A 19,931-nucleotide genomic window follows, 5' to 3' on the forward strand; every position below is an offset into this window, starting at 1 on the left:
TTTTTTTTAATGTACTTGTGCCACTTTTGTGAGCAAAAAAAGGTAACTTCATTTTTCTCGAAAATGGTACATGCTACCGAATTTCGATAAGTATACCTTTTTTTTGTAGTATGCTTTAGAGTTTACAGAACCGTTTAGAAATGTAATAAATTTTGACTTTTAACACACTGCTTTTCAGAAAGAAACCGTTTGCACATTATTTTTAACGCACAGTTGATGTTTACTCGTGTACAAATTTTGAAATTTTTATCTTCAGCCGATTTAAAGATAATTGTGGAAAACCATTTGAAAAGTAACAACTTCAACACACTGTATCTCGAAAACAGAAAAAAACAGTATATTATTTTCCCTGAGGAACTTGCACACCAAGTTTTTTTGAAACATGAACGGGACACCCTGTATAATACACATATTTTAGTGGTCAATAAAAAACTATTATGGTTCAAATTTTGATTTTTGATCTTGCCGATATGATTTTAAAGGTTTTTTAAATTGCCGATTTTTTAAATCTACCAACAAAAGAATCTGAATTTTTGTGAAGCGTGTACATTATTGCCATTTTATCAGTTCGTCAGTTCGTAAGTTCGCGTTTACAAAATAACACGTCAACCATCTAATAAATATGTTTACAAAATACGCTACAACTCTATTTAAAAACATGTTAAAAATACACAACTTTTAAAGGTGCTACTCTTGATAAATATGAGAGTTGACACAAGGATTAGGTGAACGCGCAATATGATTGGAATAAAGAATACAGTACTGTACTACAATATTTTGATCTCTTATATTTAATTGGTCGCACGTCATACACCTTAAATTTTTTAACTTTACCATTTTATTTAAATACTTTCCGGGAAAAAGCTATAGACATACGTTTTCAGGAACGTCTGGCAGATGATAATAAATGTACTCTACCGACAAATTATATCGAGGAAAAGACAACTACCCTTTGTTTTTAAGGACTAGATAATTTTTCATAGGACATTGAATTTTACATTATTTCTTTATTGTATTTTATATTATCTCTGCAAACATATGAACGCCATCTATATTTTTACTTTGCTACTGCGTTCCATTGCTTTAAAAATAAATGCCACTTACACTTTCTCCGAGTCAGTTAAAGTATATTGCCGGAAAAAAAATAAATATAACCAAATACAAAATTGGTATCACCTCTATTAAAGTTATTTTGAAATAAAATAATGGATAAGAATAGCACATTTAATCTACAAAGTGCAAAAATGAATATTTCGTCAGCTTAATTTTTCTGTGGACCTTAATTGGATAAACGATTTGTGGAAAATTGTTAGACTATTTTAAGCCGGTGCAGATGTAGAGCTTAATTAAATAATAGGCTTAATTAAATGATGGAGTTCAACTCGGCCTAGATTGGCTACTAATTATAGCTAAAAAGCTATAACAACTTGCAAGGAAATAAAAATGGGTTAGCCCAGTTAATTTTAATAGTAATAAGTTAACGTCGCTACGACCTTAACTTTGCTGTACTTGTATTAGTACAACAATAATTTTTCAAATACCTATTATCTAATATAAAGATTACATATATATAATTGTATCTTTATTATAATAACATTTCTAATGTTACCTACTGTTTTAAATTTAATTGCAAAACATTACATAAATGACCTGGATGGCTATCAATAAGTAGTAACGGGCTGTTACAAAACACTTTTTTTCTTTAAACCTGTGCGCGCGTCATACATAAGTGGTACCTACCAATATAAATCATAGAAGAAGGGAGATACAAAAAATGAAAGTTAACCCGGTTTGCCAAACCAGCAAAACGTACTTGTGAGATAAACAAAGTTAGATGTGGTTTGGGCCGCCAAAAAAATCATATTTCAATTTAATGTATTAATTAGTCACAAAAAATGATTTTTTTAGTTTATGCAACGTTGCCAGATTTACTTTTCCTCGGATTAGGGAAATTTTGCACAACGTGGCAACACTGCCCGTACCGTACCGATACTCGGCCAACCTTCCAAAAACGAAGTTTTAACCCTTTAGAGCTTCTATTAAATAAGATACACCCTATGCTGCTGTTTATGACGAAGACCGCCTGTATACGGGTATATGGAAATATCGGTTCATTGAGATAGTTCTAGATAATTCCAGACTTCTGGAAGATTCTCTATAGATGTGGATGGAACATTCTTGAAAGTAATAGTGGTACATATATAAAGAAGGTGAGGACGGTGAGTCAGTCTTTTGGTAACTAGCAGGTGAAGAGTGAAGAATAGGATATTATGTCGAGCGCTAGTGCCGTAGTGTTTGTTAGAATTTAGTGAAAATGAATTTGTGTCTAATGTAAATGTTAAAACATCAAGAACAAAAAGAAGTTTTCCTTTGCAGTTTTCTTTGTCTATAATTGATGAAACGGTGCTGGGGACCACCCTGTGTTTTCTGGAATTTGAAATTAGTGAACACAGCTGGTGGTATCTCAGTTCCTTTTCATCACACCATCACTGTCGGATCTGGAATATAACGAAGAGTGGTCTTTGCTTGATTTATCTGTTGATGATTTTATTTATAACAAAAAAATTCTTGCAAATAAATAAAATTATCAAGATTCAGAAGAATTTCAAAAAACAACGGTAATAAGTCAGTAATAGTATGTATGTAATAATTTGTTATTAACTTAAATTTGTAAACTTTCATGGAACATGTAATGTTGCTATGAATAAAGAAAACGTCATTTTATAAATTGTTTGTTTTTACATGATCAAATAAAGTCATGTTACGGAACATACTTTTGTATATCACAAGATATGAAATGTATAGACGGACAAAGTCCGTATATTTATGTTGAGTTCATAACACTGAAGTCCAATATCATGAACAAAATAAAAGTGTGGAAAACCAAAAAAAATTGTGTATGATTTTTAACGCAAAAAATGTCAGGAGGAGACCTAGGAATGTATGTATATATTTTAAATGATTTAAATGATTACAACCTTATTGATCGTGACTGTTATATTCATAGAATAGTTCACAATTTATGTATATTAAATCTATAAAAATCGCAAATATTATGAAAAATTATTGTAGTTTAAGAAATAAATCGAATATATATATATTTCATGCTCTTTTTGAAATAACAGGACTTTGGCGGTGTAAAATTGGAAGAATGTAACCGAGAAAATTGAACATTCGTACGACATATTAACACTTTTTTTAATTCTAGAAGCTGCGGCATCTTAACGATCGCTACCAAAAATGGAATGCAAATCTGTGTTACAAGAAAGTTATTAAGATCCTTGCGGAGCCTGTCAAAAATTAATTAAGAAATATGCATAAAATCCTATTACCATAAATTATCATAAAGGTAATTTTGGGTACATCACAACTTACCGTGCAGATTTCCATGATGAAAAAATATATACCTATCTTAAATATTTAAATATATTTTATGAAAGAGGTATTTATTGTCCAATTTACTCATAATTTTCATTTGAATTCATTATGATTATCGAAGCTTACTTTATATTTTTTTTTTGTTAAATTTGACAAAAATTGGTCAACGATTTTTTCATGCATTGCAGACAACCTCAATTGGGTATGTACCAAATTTCGTAAAAAAGTATTAATTAAGTTAAGTAATTAATTAATTATACAACTGATGTTGATGATTTTCACATTGTTCCTAAACGAAGTAGTCTTAATTATAAATAGACGCATAAAATGCTCACTAATTTGTTTTTAATGCCTTTTTTATGTCCAATTTCAAATAAAATTGAATTTTAATGGATATACCATTTTATTATAATTAGGAGTACCAAAAAATTACAGTCAGCCTTATATAAAATTTTGAATTTTTCTCCACATCTCCCTTTTATTCTATGCAATTATTGCATCGCTTTCGTATATTTTTTATAGCAGTTTTGAGTGTAATTCTGCAAACCTGTTATTTGCTCCTTATGTTCTTCTTTAGAACTACTTTATGTACATTTGATTAAAGAATACCTCACAGGAAGAAACGTAATATTTAAAAACAAGTGGTGGATTGAGAGGGTGCTAAATCCTGTAAAATGTTTAGATTTTAAAATAATAAGTATGCTTTGAAAACTGGAAATAAATTCAAATCAATCTTAAAACAAACGAATTAGATCGACCAATCGACCTTTTTTACAAGGTTTTTTTCCATTAAATGTGTCGCACTGTATACCTAGTGTCCATTTATTAGCCCTATCTATCATAGTTGTACCCTTTGATAGGGTAATAATATATAAATAATATAATAATAAAAAGGCATTTTCGTAATAGTACATTATTTTATTAGTATTTATTAGGTTATTTATACAACTGAAAATGTATTTTGATCTTAAATGCTACGTCGCTAACATTCAAATAGCTGCCCTGTAAAAAGAGCTGGTTTTTCAATATTTTACACAGGTTGTTTAAAATTCCTTCCTGAATATCGATATTCTCAATTTTTTTTTCGATTTTTTTCAATTTTTTTATTTTAATGCAACACCCTGTTGTGGATAACAAGAGGTCTGCCTTTGTCTTTGGGTGGTTTTTAAGATATGAAGTCAAATATTTTTAGTTGCTAAATATAAAAATATAAATATATGTAATAAATAAAATAAATAACAATAGTTTTTAAGACACGGTCATATGAATCTAAATGTGAAGGATAAGGAGAAAACTATTTAAAATGGATAATTAAAATAGTTATAATTTTTAGAATGTAGAGTAAGAATGATAAATATAGATTTAGAAATAAATAAAATGACAGGGTCAAAATGAATATTATTTTCCATTTGCTGTCGAAAAACTAAATTGAAAATTTACAAAAATTATTAAACCAGATAATCTAAGAACCTACAAAAAAATTCGTATTGCCAATTCAATTTATTCATTTAAAACATTTTCCTTCTTGATTTCATTTCATATTCTACATTTCCAATGCGATTGAACATTTGTTTAGGTATTTAAATAAAAAGAATTATGTAGTGTTCCCAAAATAAAATAATAATCGATATTCATAAAATAATTTTGACACTACTTTTAGTATGAAATAAACTAAATTTTATGAAGGACTAACTCCTGATGCAGGAGATATTAAAATTTGAATAAACAGCTGTTAGTAACCAAAAAATAATTCAAAAAAATTATAACTTGGCAATGTGGTTTTTAATACCAAAACAAATTTAAAGTTCTTTAGATCCTTAAGGATTCAATAGGAACAAGAAAATTCATGATTATTAAAAAAAATACAAATTTGGCGCCATATTGTTTTGTAAGACAAAGAATGATTTTTCCAATCCCATTAACTTTCCCACAACGAGATTTATTGTGTGACCAAGGACAAAGCTACGATAGAAGAGGCCACTAAATGGACTTTCTGTATACTACAGTTGTATAATTTTTAATAAAATACCCTGCATAGTCAAAAATATGTCTAAAATATTGGCTAGCGTATTAAACAAACATTCTAAACTTCTCTAAAAAATCCCAGATACATTGATGGATGTGCAAAGTATCAGTATTACATATAACTGTTACAGTACATACTGTTCGTTTAAAATATATTTCAAGTAGATTGGTTTGTAGATTTTTAAATTTCGGTGAAGTGAATTTATATAGTGATTTGTTTTGTTCGCCACAGCACAAGATAAGGCATTTCGTTAGTGTATCTGAAATATTTTCTCGCATCCACCCACCCGTCTCTTAAATTTATGAAAACAGCAAACAAACTATCGTTTCTGCCAAGAAATGTTTTTAAAAATGCAAATTCAGATCCATTCATTTAATATGTATATGGAGTAGAGTAGTATAAACAACATTAACATCATGCGAATGTTAATTATTATTTATGTACTACACTAACCGAATGTCAAGTAGTAGGAAATGTGGAATTCGTTTTGTTTTCACTTTTCCTAGCGATCCTAACAAGTTTTCCCCGTCTTCCTTCTCATGTAAGTATTTTACATTTATAATATACCTACACGTTAATGTTTTTTCATGTACAACGACGTCATATTAAATTTTTTTCTTTGAAAATATATAAATTTGTGTCTTGATTTTTATCTTACGAATATTTTAAATTCCTTATCTCTGAAATTGGTACCATATTACAGCAATAAAATAAATGATAATCGTTTTAGTATTAAAAATATATTAATGGAACTATTAATATTTATTAATAACATAAAAAAAAGATTTATTGTTGCTCATTAAAACGTACATATGAATACGTATCTAGTTGAATGATGCAATACAACTTCCATTACCATTTTTATGGCATATGTAATTTTAACTGGAATATTTGTATGTACCAAAATATATGCAAATGTATTGACGTCTTTCAACTCTTACAGTAATAGTAAATACAAATTTGTGTTAAGGGGGGCGCAATTGTTTGTCCAGCAATTTTAGAAAATCTAAGCATGTTAGAAACAATATCTCTTCACTGTACCTACCATTTATATAAGTTTTCTTAATGATATAAAACAACTGACAACACATATGTATATTCAAAATAAAGAGAAAACGCATATTTTTACCTCGCATGTTTATCTCGCGTTTCCTGAATTTTGTACGCCTGTTGCACATACAGAAAATCGCATACGGTATTATAAACACAATCACACCTCGCAGAATGCTTTTAGGAAACTATTAACACATGCATTAATCACAATTATTGCGAATCTTTACAAATTTGCTGGACAAAACAGGAAAGGTACATTTTCTGATGTTTACATATTCTCCATGACCTTTGATTGCGAAAAATTAAAGGAAGTTGTTATATAATTGTCTTACTAAAAGTCCAATTTATTTTCTATAAAACGCCAGTCTTAAAAAATAAAAATGAATTAAAAAGTCTTCTACCCTCAATATCTTAAAAGTAAATTACTAGATACTAGACGATATTTCAAAGTGTTAGTGTCATATATTGAGTTAAATACATAAGATGCCCCGAAACTTTACCGGCTATAGAACAACTCAAAATACGAAAAAAAAATATGTAAACAAAGGACGTAGAACACTTAATTGTCGAGATAGTGTTGAAATTAAAAAAAAATAAATCACCGTTAAATATCCCTTAAAATATTTGAAGTAATTTACTAACACTTGGAGTGATGACTAATTGTGGGGAAAAAATTCGCTACAAATCTATCAACCAGTTGCGGAGATGCTGCGAGATATCGTCTCGCAGACCCCCCAGAATTGCGACGCCACTGGATATTTTGGAAATTGGACAAGTGCGTTGAATTCCAATTGTTTCTAACAAAAAAGTCTTCTATTTTAAAAACAAGCCATTTTGGAGTCATTATTTTTTTAACGTTAACATAAGCCTTTGGCTAAATCGAAAATAACTCCAAGACTATTCGGTTCTAAAAGAAAAATATAGAAATTGTGTAATAGAAATTAAATTTTAAATATAATGTAATTATCAAGAGTCCAAAAGATAATTGTCGTTGCAATTTTAAATTTTCCAATGGACAACAATTACCTAAAAAATTATAATGAATATTTTAACTAAATATTCCTATAATTATTACATTTATAAAAGTAATATAAAGTAAGAAGGATAAGTATAGATTTAGAAATAAATAAAACGATCGGGTCAAAATGAAAACGTTGATTTTCCATTTGAATCTCTCGAAAGACTGAATGGAAAATTTACAAAAATTATTAAACCAGATAATCTAAGGCCCAAAAAAAAACACGTTGCCAATGTATTTTACTATGAATCAGTGACGTCGAAATTCTGTAATTCTTAGAGACGGTAACTCTCAGCCAATAGTTGACAGATTTGTAATACAAATCGGCCAATTTTTGCACATAATTAGTGGTCATGAGCCTGTTTTATCAATCACTTTAAGAGATATTTTAATAAATAATAAGTTATACTACCTTTTTTATACGAATTTTTTTCATATTTAGTGATGTTCTATCACAGATAAAGATTGGCGTGTACAATTGAGGACACACTGTATTGTTATGAATTAATTTTACTTTTCCGTACATTGATAGAAATTATTGATTAAAGTTTAATATGTGATTGAATATTAAACAATTTCATATCCCGAACAGCCCTACTGAAAAGTCACTAGGGACATTGTTAATTAGCTCGGGTAATTAAAAGGGATTTTTATAAATAAACATATGTGATCTATTTATGTATGTACGACTTTAGGGGACCAAAATAAATCTTCACAAAGTAGAACGTTACGCCTAAAAAAAAGTCGCTAAAATGTCAGAAGTTTTATATAGCGAGGAAGAAAAGCATAGAAGGACTTCCGACTTTTATATCAGCACATCAAGCAGGACATTGTGCAATCTTACACCCTACGTTATTATTCTTACCTTTACATCCTCTCAAAATGTGGTAGCAGGAGCTATTATCGACTTACTTAATAAATTCCCAAGGAACAATTGAATTAATTTATCTCCACACAGCCGTCCTCCATAATTTTATATTTTTTCTCTATGTCGGCAATTTTATGAATCGAGATTTTAAACTGCCTTTTGCAGGAGTTCGCCATCTAGCGATTGAAGCGTTCAACTACAACATTGATCTCGTCGCGCGGTTCCTGCTACCAGCACGAGTTAATTTGAGGGTTTCCTGCCAAGTTGCGCACTTTGAGGCTTATGTAATGGGAAAATAATTCCGTTTATCCGTCGGAATTTTTATATATGGTTGTGGTTTAAGAGTGCAGTATTGTAGATAATGTAACCTAAATGCGAAAAGTGTGTGTTTTGGAGCGAAGTTTTTATTAGTTCCTGAAAAATGCATGTTTTGCTTATTTCTTGCTTGTAGCTTCAGGTTATGCTTTGCTTAGAGCTTGGATTTCGTAGATGTTTATGGAAATGTCTCTGTGCTAAAATAGGTACACAATAGTTGTAAATTGGAGAACGTTTGGAAAACTTAAAAAAAAATGAAGTAATTTCAGAAACATTCATTATGTTTTGTATCTTTTAGTTTACTCATAAGTTTTCTATTACTTGTGTAGTGTATCGGCGGCTTTGTGAAAAATGTCTGTGATTAATTTTGTCGAAATAAACAAAAAGAAAATTTTTAACATTTAAAGCGATGTCCAAGGGGTCTACAATCCTTCAAATATGTGATATGAAACCCAGTATTTATTTAGTCAATTACTGAAGAACAGTAAACATAAACCTCAAACTTCGTACAACCCAATTTTCTCGTAGTTGTCCACTGTGGGACTTGAATCCTAAATTCGTTTTTGAAATACAGGTTGTTAAAATTTTTGAAAAATTTAAGTAAATGTCTCAGGAAACTGATGAAACTTATACTAGTTATTAAGTAACGATAAAAATTTACTGAACTCTGTATGTTAACCAGTGGCGTAGAGGTTAGAAGAAACTATAAAACCACGAACCCCACAATTTCAACTCGACTTAGTATTATGGAAATTCTATGAATGCGTTTAATTTATAATTGTATCTACTTCAATGAAAAAAGATCTCATCCGGAAAACGGATAATTTCTTTAACTAAAATATGCTTTCCACGTAGTTGAATAAATCGGCAATAATTATAAGACTACGTGTTTCACAGAAAAGATATCGGTAGTTATTTTTAAGTGATTTCAAATGTGATGTTTTCTAGTTTCCAAAACAAGTTTTAAATTTTTTAGGGATATTATTAACTTTACTCCAAAGATTTTTGTGTACCTACTATCGATAATCACAATATATTTAAGTGTAGGTATATTTAATAAGAAAAAGTCTTTTCTGTGGAATTCTAATAGTTTTAGAATTATTGTTTTGATTTATTTAAACAAGTGAATACCTTTTAGGTATAAAAAGTGGTAACTCAGAAATAGTACGTTTACAAAATAAAATAGAAAATAGATATTTTTCTTTCAAATTAGGCATTAAATGCATCCTTAGAATTTCTAAAATAAGCAGTGCTTGCCAATAGCTCTGTCACTGATAATTGACAATTGTATACAATTTCAGTGAGTTTTTATGTTTACCCGGTATACAATAATCATCTTCTGATATAGGAGTAATTCAGTATAAAATTGTTTCGGCTATTATGCCATCATTAGGGACGAGAAAAAATGACAGTCACTGGAAAAGAAATTGCTGCATAAGCTTACTAATAAATAACATTATAATTTTGTTTAAATATGAAAGTATCAGTATATTTAAAAAAACTTATTTAAGTTATCCTAATAGATTGAGGAGATACGATAAATTATTATTAAATCTCTTGATATCTACTGTTAGTTTTATTTTTAATATAGCACACTATATTTTTCTATTATATTTATTTCGTGACTGAACAAATTATATATCAGCCACTTTAGCGGTAATTGGATAAGTTCACAAACAAAAAAAATATTTTTTCTAAAGGTCTACGGATACAATTTATATACAGGGTGCTACAAATTAGTAGGGCAAGCCGTTAACCATATATTCATAGGACTAAAATAATGGGACTTATCCATTTTTCATTTTGGAGCCTCTTTTTCAAAATATAAGGCGTAAAAATCAAAATTTTAAAAATTATTTTTATGGATGTCTCCGGTGATTTAAAAATATTTGTTTATTTGGCACACATTTTTATTTCAGAATATATTTTTTTTAGATAGAGCGTTCATCTATTCTATTGTTTCACTCTTATAAGATTTTGATTTGGGGCTCGGTTTACGAGATATTACAACTTTTTTGGATATATGAAATTAACCAGTATACTGCGTACAAATAAACAGCAACAATAATCATCAATTTGTTCAACTTCCAATTTGACTGAAAATCAGTTTCACCCTCTTATATTTTAGATGTATCAAATAAAAGTTTTAATTACGATTCTTTCATCGTAAAAAAAACAAGCATTTCAAATAGATTTTTCTCGCATATGGAACGCCACCCAAGACGAGAGTGCTCATTTAATCTACAATACTTCGAAGTTTTCGATTTTGATAAAAAAATTAGAACTATCAGTTGACCCTCCCAAATGTGGCGCCTATGGTTACAATTAAAAAAATCATATTTACATCAGTTCCGAACACCCTGTATATCTCAGGTTATATGCCCACTCCTTACTTGTCGACCTTCAGTCCGCATTGTTCCCTGTGAACTTCCCCAGTAGCGCTTACTTAACACTTGTGCCACTGATCCAAATATTCTTCTAATTTTAAATCCTCGGTAGGTATCTATTTTATAAGCGTTGCATCCAACTCGTGATTGCATTGGCAAGTAGCGGATGCACTCCCATCGCGCGGACACAAAAACATAATTTGGCAGTGCATAGCCTTGCATAATGACACGGCGTCCTTCAGTCCAGGCCGGAGCATAGTGTGGGGCCCCCCGGGATTGGCGGTGGTTCTATAAAAAACGTGCCTGTCCTACATCGTACTCTTTATACCTTGCGTTTCGCTGTAAGCAAATTACAAATATTTTGTTATGTATAATTAGGTAATTCTCAAAAATTGAATACTGAATCCATAAATAGTTTTCATCATATATGTGTTTAGACGTAGTAATTCTCGCAAATATATATTTGTTGCGATCAATCGACTAACATTTAGTTTCTAGTTAAAATTTTTAATATCTTCCTTGTAATTGAATATGGATAATCTGTACAATGTTATATAGAGTATTATGAGTCATTATCCCTGAAAAAAATTTAATTGCTATAATTAAAATGGCTAACTACTAAAGGCATTAGACACAAAAGCATACGCATATCATTTTTGCAAAATCCAAGAGTCACTTGTACTAATAAAATAACTTAATTAAGTGATCAATCATTAGGTATCAATATTTACTGACATAAATATAATTGTATGTTTTATTGGTTACTGTTTATGTAGTATTACTTAAGAACAATCAATTTTTTCTCAAAAATCAAGTGAATTGGCTTGCATTCTGCAATTTTTAGTGGCTATGACTAATAACCGGGAACGCCCAGTACAAACAGTAGTCCGTCCTGTTAGCGAAGACGACTTGTGTGCATATGCACGCGAATCTCGCATAGGAAGGTGTTTTATTTTAAGAGCATAGCCTCCTGGATGAGGCATTTGTTGGGCGCAAATCGCTCAGCTGTTTTAACATGTCCGGCCACAGCCACTTTGATATTAGAGTGAGTCGGCCGAGGAGCCTTTCAGCGGGCCTGGCTAATAAAAGTGTTTTAATAGTGTTTTGAAAATTGATCCGTTAAGTGGTGATTAAAAACTCTGTGATTATTTAATTTTTCCTGTGCTATTGCCTCTTGGAATTATCGCTGATGATGTGCGTCATTTTGGGATATTTTTTGGAGAGGTGTCAATTTTTCCCTTTGTATATTTAGAATTTGTTTTGTAACGTAAATACGTAGTATCTAATTTAGATGTTTGTAAAATAGAACATGTTAATAGTGCCATTCGACTAGATTATGCAATGCTTAATGGGAGCAGTTTGAGGATGTACTGATTGTAATAACGATATTCATTGACCAAATTCAAAAGTAAAATTTAAAAAGCAACTATTTGTACTAAATGTTATTTAAATTAGATAAAATATTGTTATTAAATACCGTGTTAAATAGTGGTTATGTCAAAAACAATCAGGTCAATCAGTTATTTAATATTCCTCGATTTTTAATCATTCAATTGAGAAACAAATCACATTTTTTAAAAAACGATTAAGATTATCTTGAACTCCAAGAATCGCTTAAATTCGTGCTATTTCCATTTAAAATATGAAAATTAAGTACCGATTGTGGTATACTAGAGATTTTTTATTGCTTTCAGAATATCTTATATTGTTGACTCTTTGACAATATTTTATGATAAAGGATACTGATTAATGTACAAGTAATATTTAAAAACAATTCCTTATTGTCCTTATTTGAATGTATGGGATCGAAATTGAAATCATTATAGTATGCACCATGTAGTGTCACATTTTCGTTGTTAACTTTAAGGAATTTAGATATATCATATGTTCTGTCTAAAAATACAACCAATCGCGAATCTCATAAAAGTTCTAAATAACAACATCTGTGAATAATTTACAAGCATTGGTAGATACGCAGTTTTGTACCTTTTTAATGTTCAGACAAAACAACATAATCTTCACAGAGTTTTTAACACCTCGATTGGTACGTACTTGTTAAACTATATATCCTTATGTAAGTATAAAAGAAATAGAAAAAGTTAAATCAATTAACAGACTAAGAAATAATTGGACATTTACCTGGTCAAAAATAAGAAATTTAGAATTTGAAATCAGTGATTGTCTATTTCATGATGAAACTGGGATATTAGAGACTTATATGCCTTCGTTATTTTTCAGCAAAGAAAATATGCGAAACTATGAAATCGTTATAAATGCAACTAAAATAGCTTTACCCCTATAGGTAGGTTATTAAATTTAAACAGATTTTGTTTAACAAATAATATTAAATGAAAATGAGTTTGTGCAAAATAGTCGTAATACAAGTTTTGTGCAACTTTTGTAACTTTGCTTTGCTTCCTGTCAGCTTAAGTTTGAAAAGTGTAAGTCGATTGTGAATTTAGTAACTAGAAAATCGATTTGAGTCCAGTTACATTGCAACCAACTCGCAATAAACAACTAACCTCTGAAAATGAAAAAAGCAGAATGTCCTGTTATTATTGTTACCTTGTATTTTTACAAAATATCGATACTGGTTATTTTCTTATAGGTACATTTTAAAAGATGAATTGCTTAAAATGTCTATATAAAATGCATTTTATTAAGTATCTATATCTAGTTTTTTATTTTGAATACTAGATTTAAATATAGCATCAAATATACATTTTTTACAACAAATGTTATATCACATTTAACGAAAATGTCATGGTCATAGACAAACTGGTGCTGAGTTTATAGCCACTTGAGCAGATTTCTAAGAAAATATAACTTTTCTTAAAACCTCCATAATAACTTTTTTTGTGGCATTTGTTTTGAGATTTATATAATTCTTTACATTAAGATGCTTTTGAAACATTTCATGTGTTTGTTTTATCTGTAGCTTCAAAATTATTAACGTAATAATTAAATGACATATATAAAAGGATTGTAAAATTGTCATTTTGAAAATTAATTTTCCACAAATTATTTTTCAAAAGTTCAGTAACAATAAGCTTAACATCGAAAGGACAGAGGTGCACTTCTCTCTATTTATCATTCCAACATTCTGCTTTTCCATTACTTAACATACTTTTTTTTATTTTTCTTTTCAACTTAACGCATGGTTGTTATCATATTTGTAAACATCTAGCTGAAGAAATAATCTTATCGAATACACAAGTTGCAAATACGCGTAGTACTATTTATAATTTTTCTACACAATTCAGAAAAATATAATGCTTTGAAGGATTTACTACTAGTATTTTTGAATGTCCATTGCTTGACTATAGTTTAACTTATATAAACTAGATTACATACTGAAACTGTTATAAATTAACATCTAAATAAAACACAAATTTGTTTTTTTTAATACTAATTTGAAATGAGATAACCTCTATCATTTTTTGTTTAGTTTTCTAGATAGATAAAAATAAATGCAGCAAATTTGTGGCATCATAGCACAGTTCAATTAACACAATGCTTTGATTGCATTATGTTTAACTTGTGTATTCGTTTCCAATAAATAATGCTGCACGAAATGGCACTAACACATAACCCACAACAATTTTTTTATCCCCCTTCTCGATTATTTCTCGTCTTTTATCATCAAAATTGCAGTGATGTTGTGCAAATTTTGTAACAAAAAAATCCTGTAGAAACAAGAGACATATACTATGAATATACACTATCATAATGTGTCACGAAATCTAAAGTGGAAAGAATCTACCACAATTGGCAAATTTTAACTCTGATTCTCGAGATAATAAAATCAAATACCTAGTTAATATTGTTAAACAATTTATTGACTAAAATTTTATTATATACGTTTAGTGCTAATAAAATTCAGTACCATTTACTGTTTCTATATTTATATATCAAAGAAAATTAATATAGACTCCTATTATAATGAAATGAAATATTTCATTTAATAAAAGGTAAGCGTGGTGCCGTACATTTGTAGCTGTAAAATTAAAGTACACGTGTATTTTTGTCTCTAAATTATTTTCATTCCTTTATTAACTTTAATATGAACATGAAAAGTTTCGAAATTATTAATTTTGTTCGTTTCTTATATTTCATTCTTGTTCCTTAAGTAAAATATTGTTATACGAAGTAACTTTAATAAAACCTTGCTATATCTATTAAGGTTATTTTACAAAGGCACAAACTTCTCAGAATAAAAAAAAGGAAGTTCCCGTCAGCATTATCTATACTTTCTCATATATAGAGATAAAAATTCCTGAAAACGTTTTTTTATGTTCAAAACAAATTGAAAAATAAGTGCACATTGTTCTATAATGTTTTGGCGAATACGAAACATGAAACATTTTCGTCTATTTAATTGTAGACAATAATTTTAGAGTTGAGCAAAATAAAAATCGTTAAAAAATAAGTTCCATACTAAAATAACTGACAATTACAAAATGTGTTCGAATAAAGTCCTTTACTTGACATACACTTTTGAACTCTTTTAATTAAACATTGATAGAGGAACATGTGACGGTATTAATGAGAATATTACAATTTTCCTGAATTCATTATTATATTTCGTCTTTGGCAGGCTATAAATTTTCTCTTTCAAAGCACCCCAAGCAACATGTGTATTTTTATTCTAAACTTGAACGCTCTGTATCTCGAAAATAAAACTTGTTAAAGCAAAACGTTACAGAACACAGTGTATTTATTTTTCAAGAAGGAATCAATTTACAGTTTCAGTATTTGAAATGAAATCATCCTGTATATTAGAAATAAATTGTGCAAAAAACATTTTCAGAAATTTTCAGCTCAAGTTGAAGTTAAGCATTAGCCGACCTATTCTTATGGGAATGTTTTAATTATTTTGAGAATTTGACTTTTGTATGCAGGATGATTCATTTAACCATCACGGAAATCTCACTCTTGGTAAATGGTACAAAGTTGGTCAAATTACAGAAATGTTGTGATGCCTTTCATAGATCACTAGAAAAATGCAATATATGAGAAATACAATTTGCTTTTCGGTGAATAATTTTATAACTATAAACGTTTTCAATTAAATTCTAAAGTTAGAGTGTGGTTTGTAAAAAAATTCACTATTCAATAATGTATCAATTTCTGTCCATATCCGATTGAGTGAAATTTTGACTATATTAGTTTGAGTACAACTAAAACTTTTTGAGTGAAACTATTGCAACAGAGGTGAGTGAATTTTACTCAAATCCGAGTTTCTGCTAGCTATCAAATGAGTGACTTTTTACTCTATTTTGAATATGTAAAACCAATTAAGAGTTGACTTTTTCTCTAATATGATTTAAATTTAACTATTTTTGTGTAATTTTGTACTACTGTACAATAATACTGTACTATGATTGGTTAACTGATCCGACGAATAGATTAACATAACCTATATTGTATGTTACAGATACATAAATAAGTATAAGTAACAATTTAACTATACGTTTATTTAACCAAATATTAATCGAGACTCAATATATTATTATTTTTAAGTATTGTAGTCAACCCTCTGCATTTAAACATAATTTTCACCAAAATAACCGTAGTAACGGACACTTGTCCAGCACTATACGTCATACACCACGCCACGAGATGACCTAATGGGGACGATGGGAATAGACAAAGACAACGCACGACAAACATAGAATGGGCTGAGGTCACTCAATAATGAGGATATTTACTCCGATTTACTTACAACTGTACCAAATACGGTTTATCTGCAGAATTTATTTAACATATTTGAGTGAAAGTTAGTTCAAATATTATCACAAATGAGTAAAATTATCAAAATGCTTAATATTGAATGAAAATGTACTCAATAATTTCACTCAATGAATTCACTCCGTACCTTTGTTGTTTTCACTCACATCGATTTGTAAGATCAGTTTTTTTTGTGGGCGCCACTTTCAATTTTCACATATTTTCAATAAGATCTGAACAATGACATAATTTTACACAGTTCGTCAAGGTCATACAACAAAATTCTAATAAGCACCGACTTATGTAGAATGTTAATTTGCGTAATAACTGAAAATTCAAAAATTCTAATATACAAAGTTATTCAAAACGGAAAAAATTAGTAGTAGTGATGTATAAAAGTTATAAAAAAAACGAAAGTTCGTTAAACAACTTTTTTGTAATATAACCAACTTTGTATCTCTTACCATTTCCGAGATTTCCAGATTGTGCACCAAGAGATAACTTAAGAAATTGATTACATGTTATTTTTGGAGCAATTTTTCACTATTGCATTCACTCTGTAATACCAGTAGAAGTAATATTATACTTTTTAGAATGGCAGAATGTCTTTTTTTTAGATTTCTCGCAAATTATTTTTCAAAACTTGCTATTGCTAACTTGCTGTTTTACATTGACAATTTATTCATCAATAAATTAACAAAGTTCTTCATCAATTAATTCACGAATTTATTGGTAAACAGTGTGGTTTTACACTGCTACAAACTTTGTCAAGTTTTTTGACGTATGAATCAGTTCTACCAATGAATCAAAGCAAATAAATTTCAAAAATGTCACCTTTCCAGTCATAATTGTAGTGATACAACTACGGTACCGTTCTGACACATATTATATAAATATTAGTTTTCGTAAATAACAAATCAGTAAAAACTTGGCAAAACTAGTCCAACGCCACACAATTATTTACATATTCAAATAACATAACCTCATTACTGATCTGGGGCTGGAAATCTGTTGGGTTGGTACTTCCGAACTTCACGAAGAAATTGACGAAAATTAGAACATGCTCTAATTCGTCAAGAACTTGATGAATAAATTGATGAAGTTATTTGACAGCTGATTCGGTGCATTACACTTGTCCAATTTCTTGATGAAGCGACTTCATGAATAAATTGATCAATAAATTGTCAATGTAAAACAGCTTTAAGAAACAATCGAGAAAGGTTTCCCCCGCTTTCAATCATGCATGTCTTGTGAAATCGGTGGTTATAGTTCTAGGTGGCTTTAGATGGAAATGGCTGAATGTGTCGTTGGGGCCGTACGTGCGAGCGATCGAGCAACCTGTCATTTTCCTACTTCCGGTCGCCAGCTCTCACCGTTTCCGGCCTGCCGGCGTGGCGGACCCCGTGCCAGGAGCGCGTTTACACAGGGCCCTCGTCTCGTATGAATTCTGTAAATGCACTATCTGGTACGACAGTCCGCCATGTGCACGCTCCAATGCACACGCAATGCGATCTCTTTAATGCAACGCACACTCTAGGTGTCACGATTAGATTGCCGCCGCTGCGAGTTTGTGGACTCGGTGTCTCGTGCTTTCCCTTCCCTGTGATAGATTTGATGTACGCCTTTCTTGACATCCGCGATTGCAGATTTTGTATTTAAACGAATACGAAATACGTGAACAGTATAAGACCAGAGATTCCTTGATTCAAAATACTTCCATATAGATCAGCGGTTACCAAAATTTTTTCATTCGCGGATCGTCAAACGACAGCATTTTTTTCTGAACCGGTAAGGTCATTTACATAATTTTAAATAAACTTTTGCAGCGTAGAAGAACAATCTGAAATAAATAAATATCAGGATAAAATAACAAAAGGATACGGAAAGGAAAAGAAAAGAAACAATAATTTTTAATTGTTCAAGACGTAATTAGATTTTGAATTTTTTAAATAAGATGTATACATACATAAGTGGCAATAATGAACGTAATGAATTTACATAAAAATGTAAAAAAAAAAACAATATTTATAGACCTTATATTACAGTTTTGCTGCTTTTCATTTAATATTTTTTGTGAGCGGCTGTATCTTATCTTTAAAATTTTTAAACTTGATAGTGTAGAAAATATTCCTGTGTTAGAAAAATCAATGCGTGCTTCCTTATTTTTAATATTCAGATTGGTACACGAAAACGAATATATTAAAAATTTACGTAATGGGTGTTTGCATAAAAAAATGTGTTGTGTTAGGTATGCTATTCTATGTAGAATGAAAGTTAATGCGGACTTTTTTTATATAAGTAATTTAATTGTGACACTATTGCACTAGACTATGGGCATGTTATTACAGAAAACGTATTTATCTTATGAAATAAAAGAATGGCAGTGGTGTGAGATTTTAGTTGAACTTCTTATCAATAGACGGCGCTATTAAGCACGTAACAGCTGCTGGTCAATTTTTTTGCCATGTCATTACATTTTACGGCAATATTTGAAAGAGCAAACACCCAATTGTGGCAATTATAGAAAAAATACGACTAACTACAATTTGTGCCACACAATACTAAAAAATTGTATTTAAAATATAGTATTTAATTTTACTACAGTTTTGTGAAATATATTCACAATTGCATGAATTAAAGTTGTAACATCTAGCGATATGAAAACTTCTGTGGAGACAAACATATTTGTGCAAACACTGTTGCCATAATAGGACTTCATTTTTTAATACCTATGTTTTGTTCCTAAGAATAAACACATTTTTCGTGTTTTCTTGGAATAAAAATTTCGGTAAAATTTTTCTGTAGATCGACACTATACAGGGTGTCCTATAAGGAGTTGTACATAGAGTAACAGGTGATTTATGACGTCATAATAATGTGATCTGGTCAAACTTACCTTAGTTCAAAAGCTGGTAGTAACGAGCTACAAGGTGTCAAAACCAAAGTTTTATGTTCAATTTTTTTAAAAGACCTTCGAAGTAATTGATCGATTTAAACTAAATTTGGTATCCTGGGAGATTTTAGACATGAAAAATTCAAATTTCCTCATAATTTTGACATACATTCTAGAGGGCGCCACTTACCTTAGAACTTCACAAAATTTTTGGTACACACTGTATCTTATTTTCTGGTAGCAGTATCTCTTTTTCCATCAGT

The 19,931-nt window shown here is 29.8% G+C and overlaps 1 protein-coding gene and 1 long non-coding RNA gene across 2 annotated transcripts in view; both read left to right on the forward strand.

Moving 5' to 3' along the window:
- The window catches only part of LOC108909181 (DNA-directed RNA polymerases I, II, and III subunit RPABC3), a 239,249-nt gene that overhangs the window by 196,840 nt on the left and 22,478 nt on the right, over nucleotides 1–19,931 (forward strand). The window lies entirely within an intron of this gene.
- On the forward strand, nucleotides 12,115–18,366 carry LOC108909182. Its single transcript, XR_001964409.2, has 3 exons — nucleotides 12,115–13,119; nucleotides 13,284–13,347; nucleotides 18,045–18,366. It is a non-coding gene; the product is annotated as an uncharacterized LOC108909182 (long non-coding RNA).

This window comes from Anoplophora glabripennis, unplaced genomic scaffold, assembly GCF_000390285.2.
Source record: "Anoplophora glabripennis isolate ALB-LARVAE unplaced genomic scaffold, Agla_2.0 scaffold318, whole genome shotgun sequence".
In the NCBI taxonomy this organism is placed as follows: Eukaryota; Metazoa; Arthropoda; class Insecta; order Coleoptera; family Cerambycidae; genus Anoplophora; species Anoplophora glabripennis.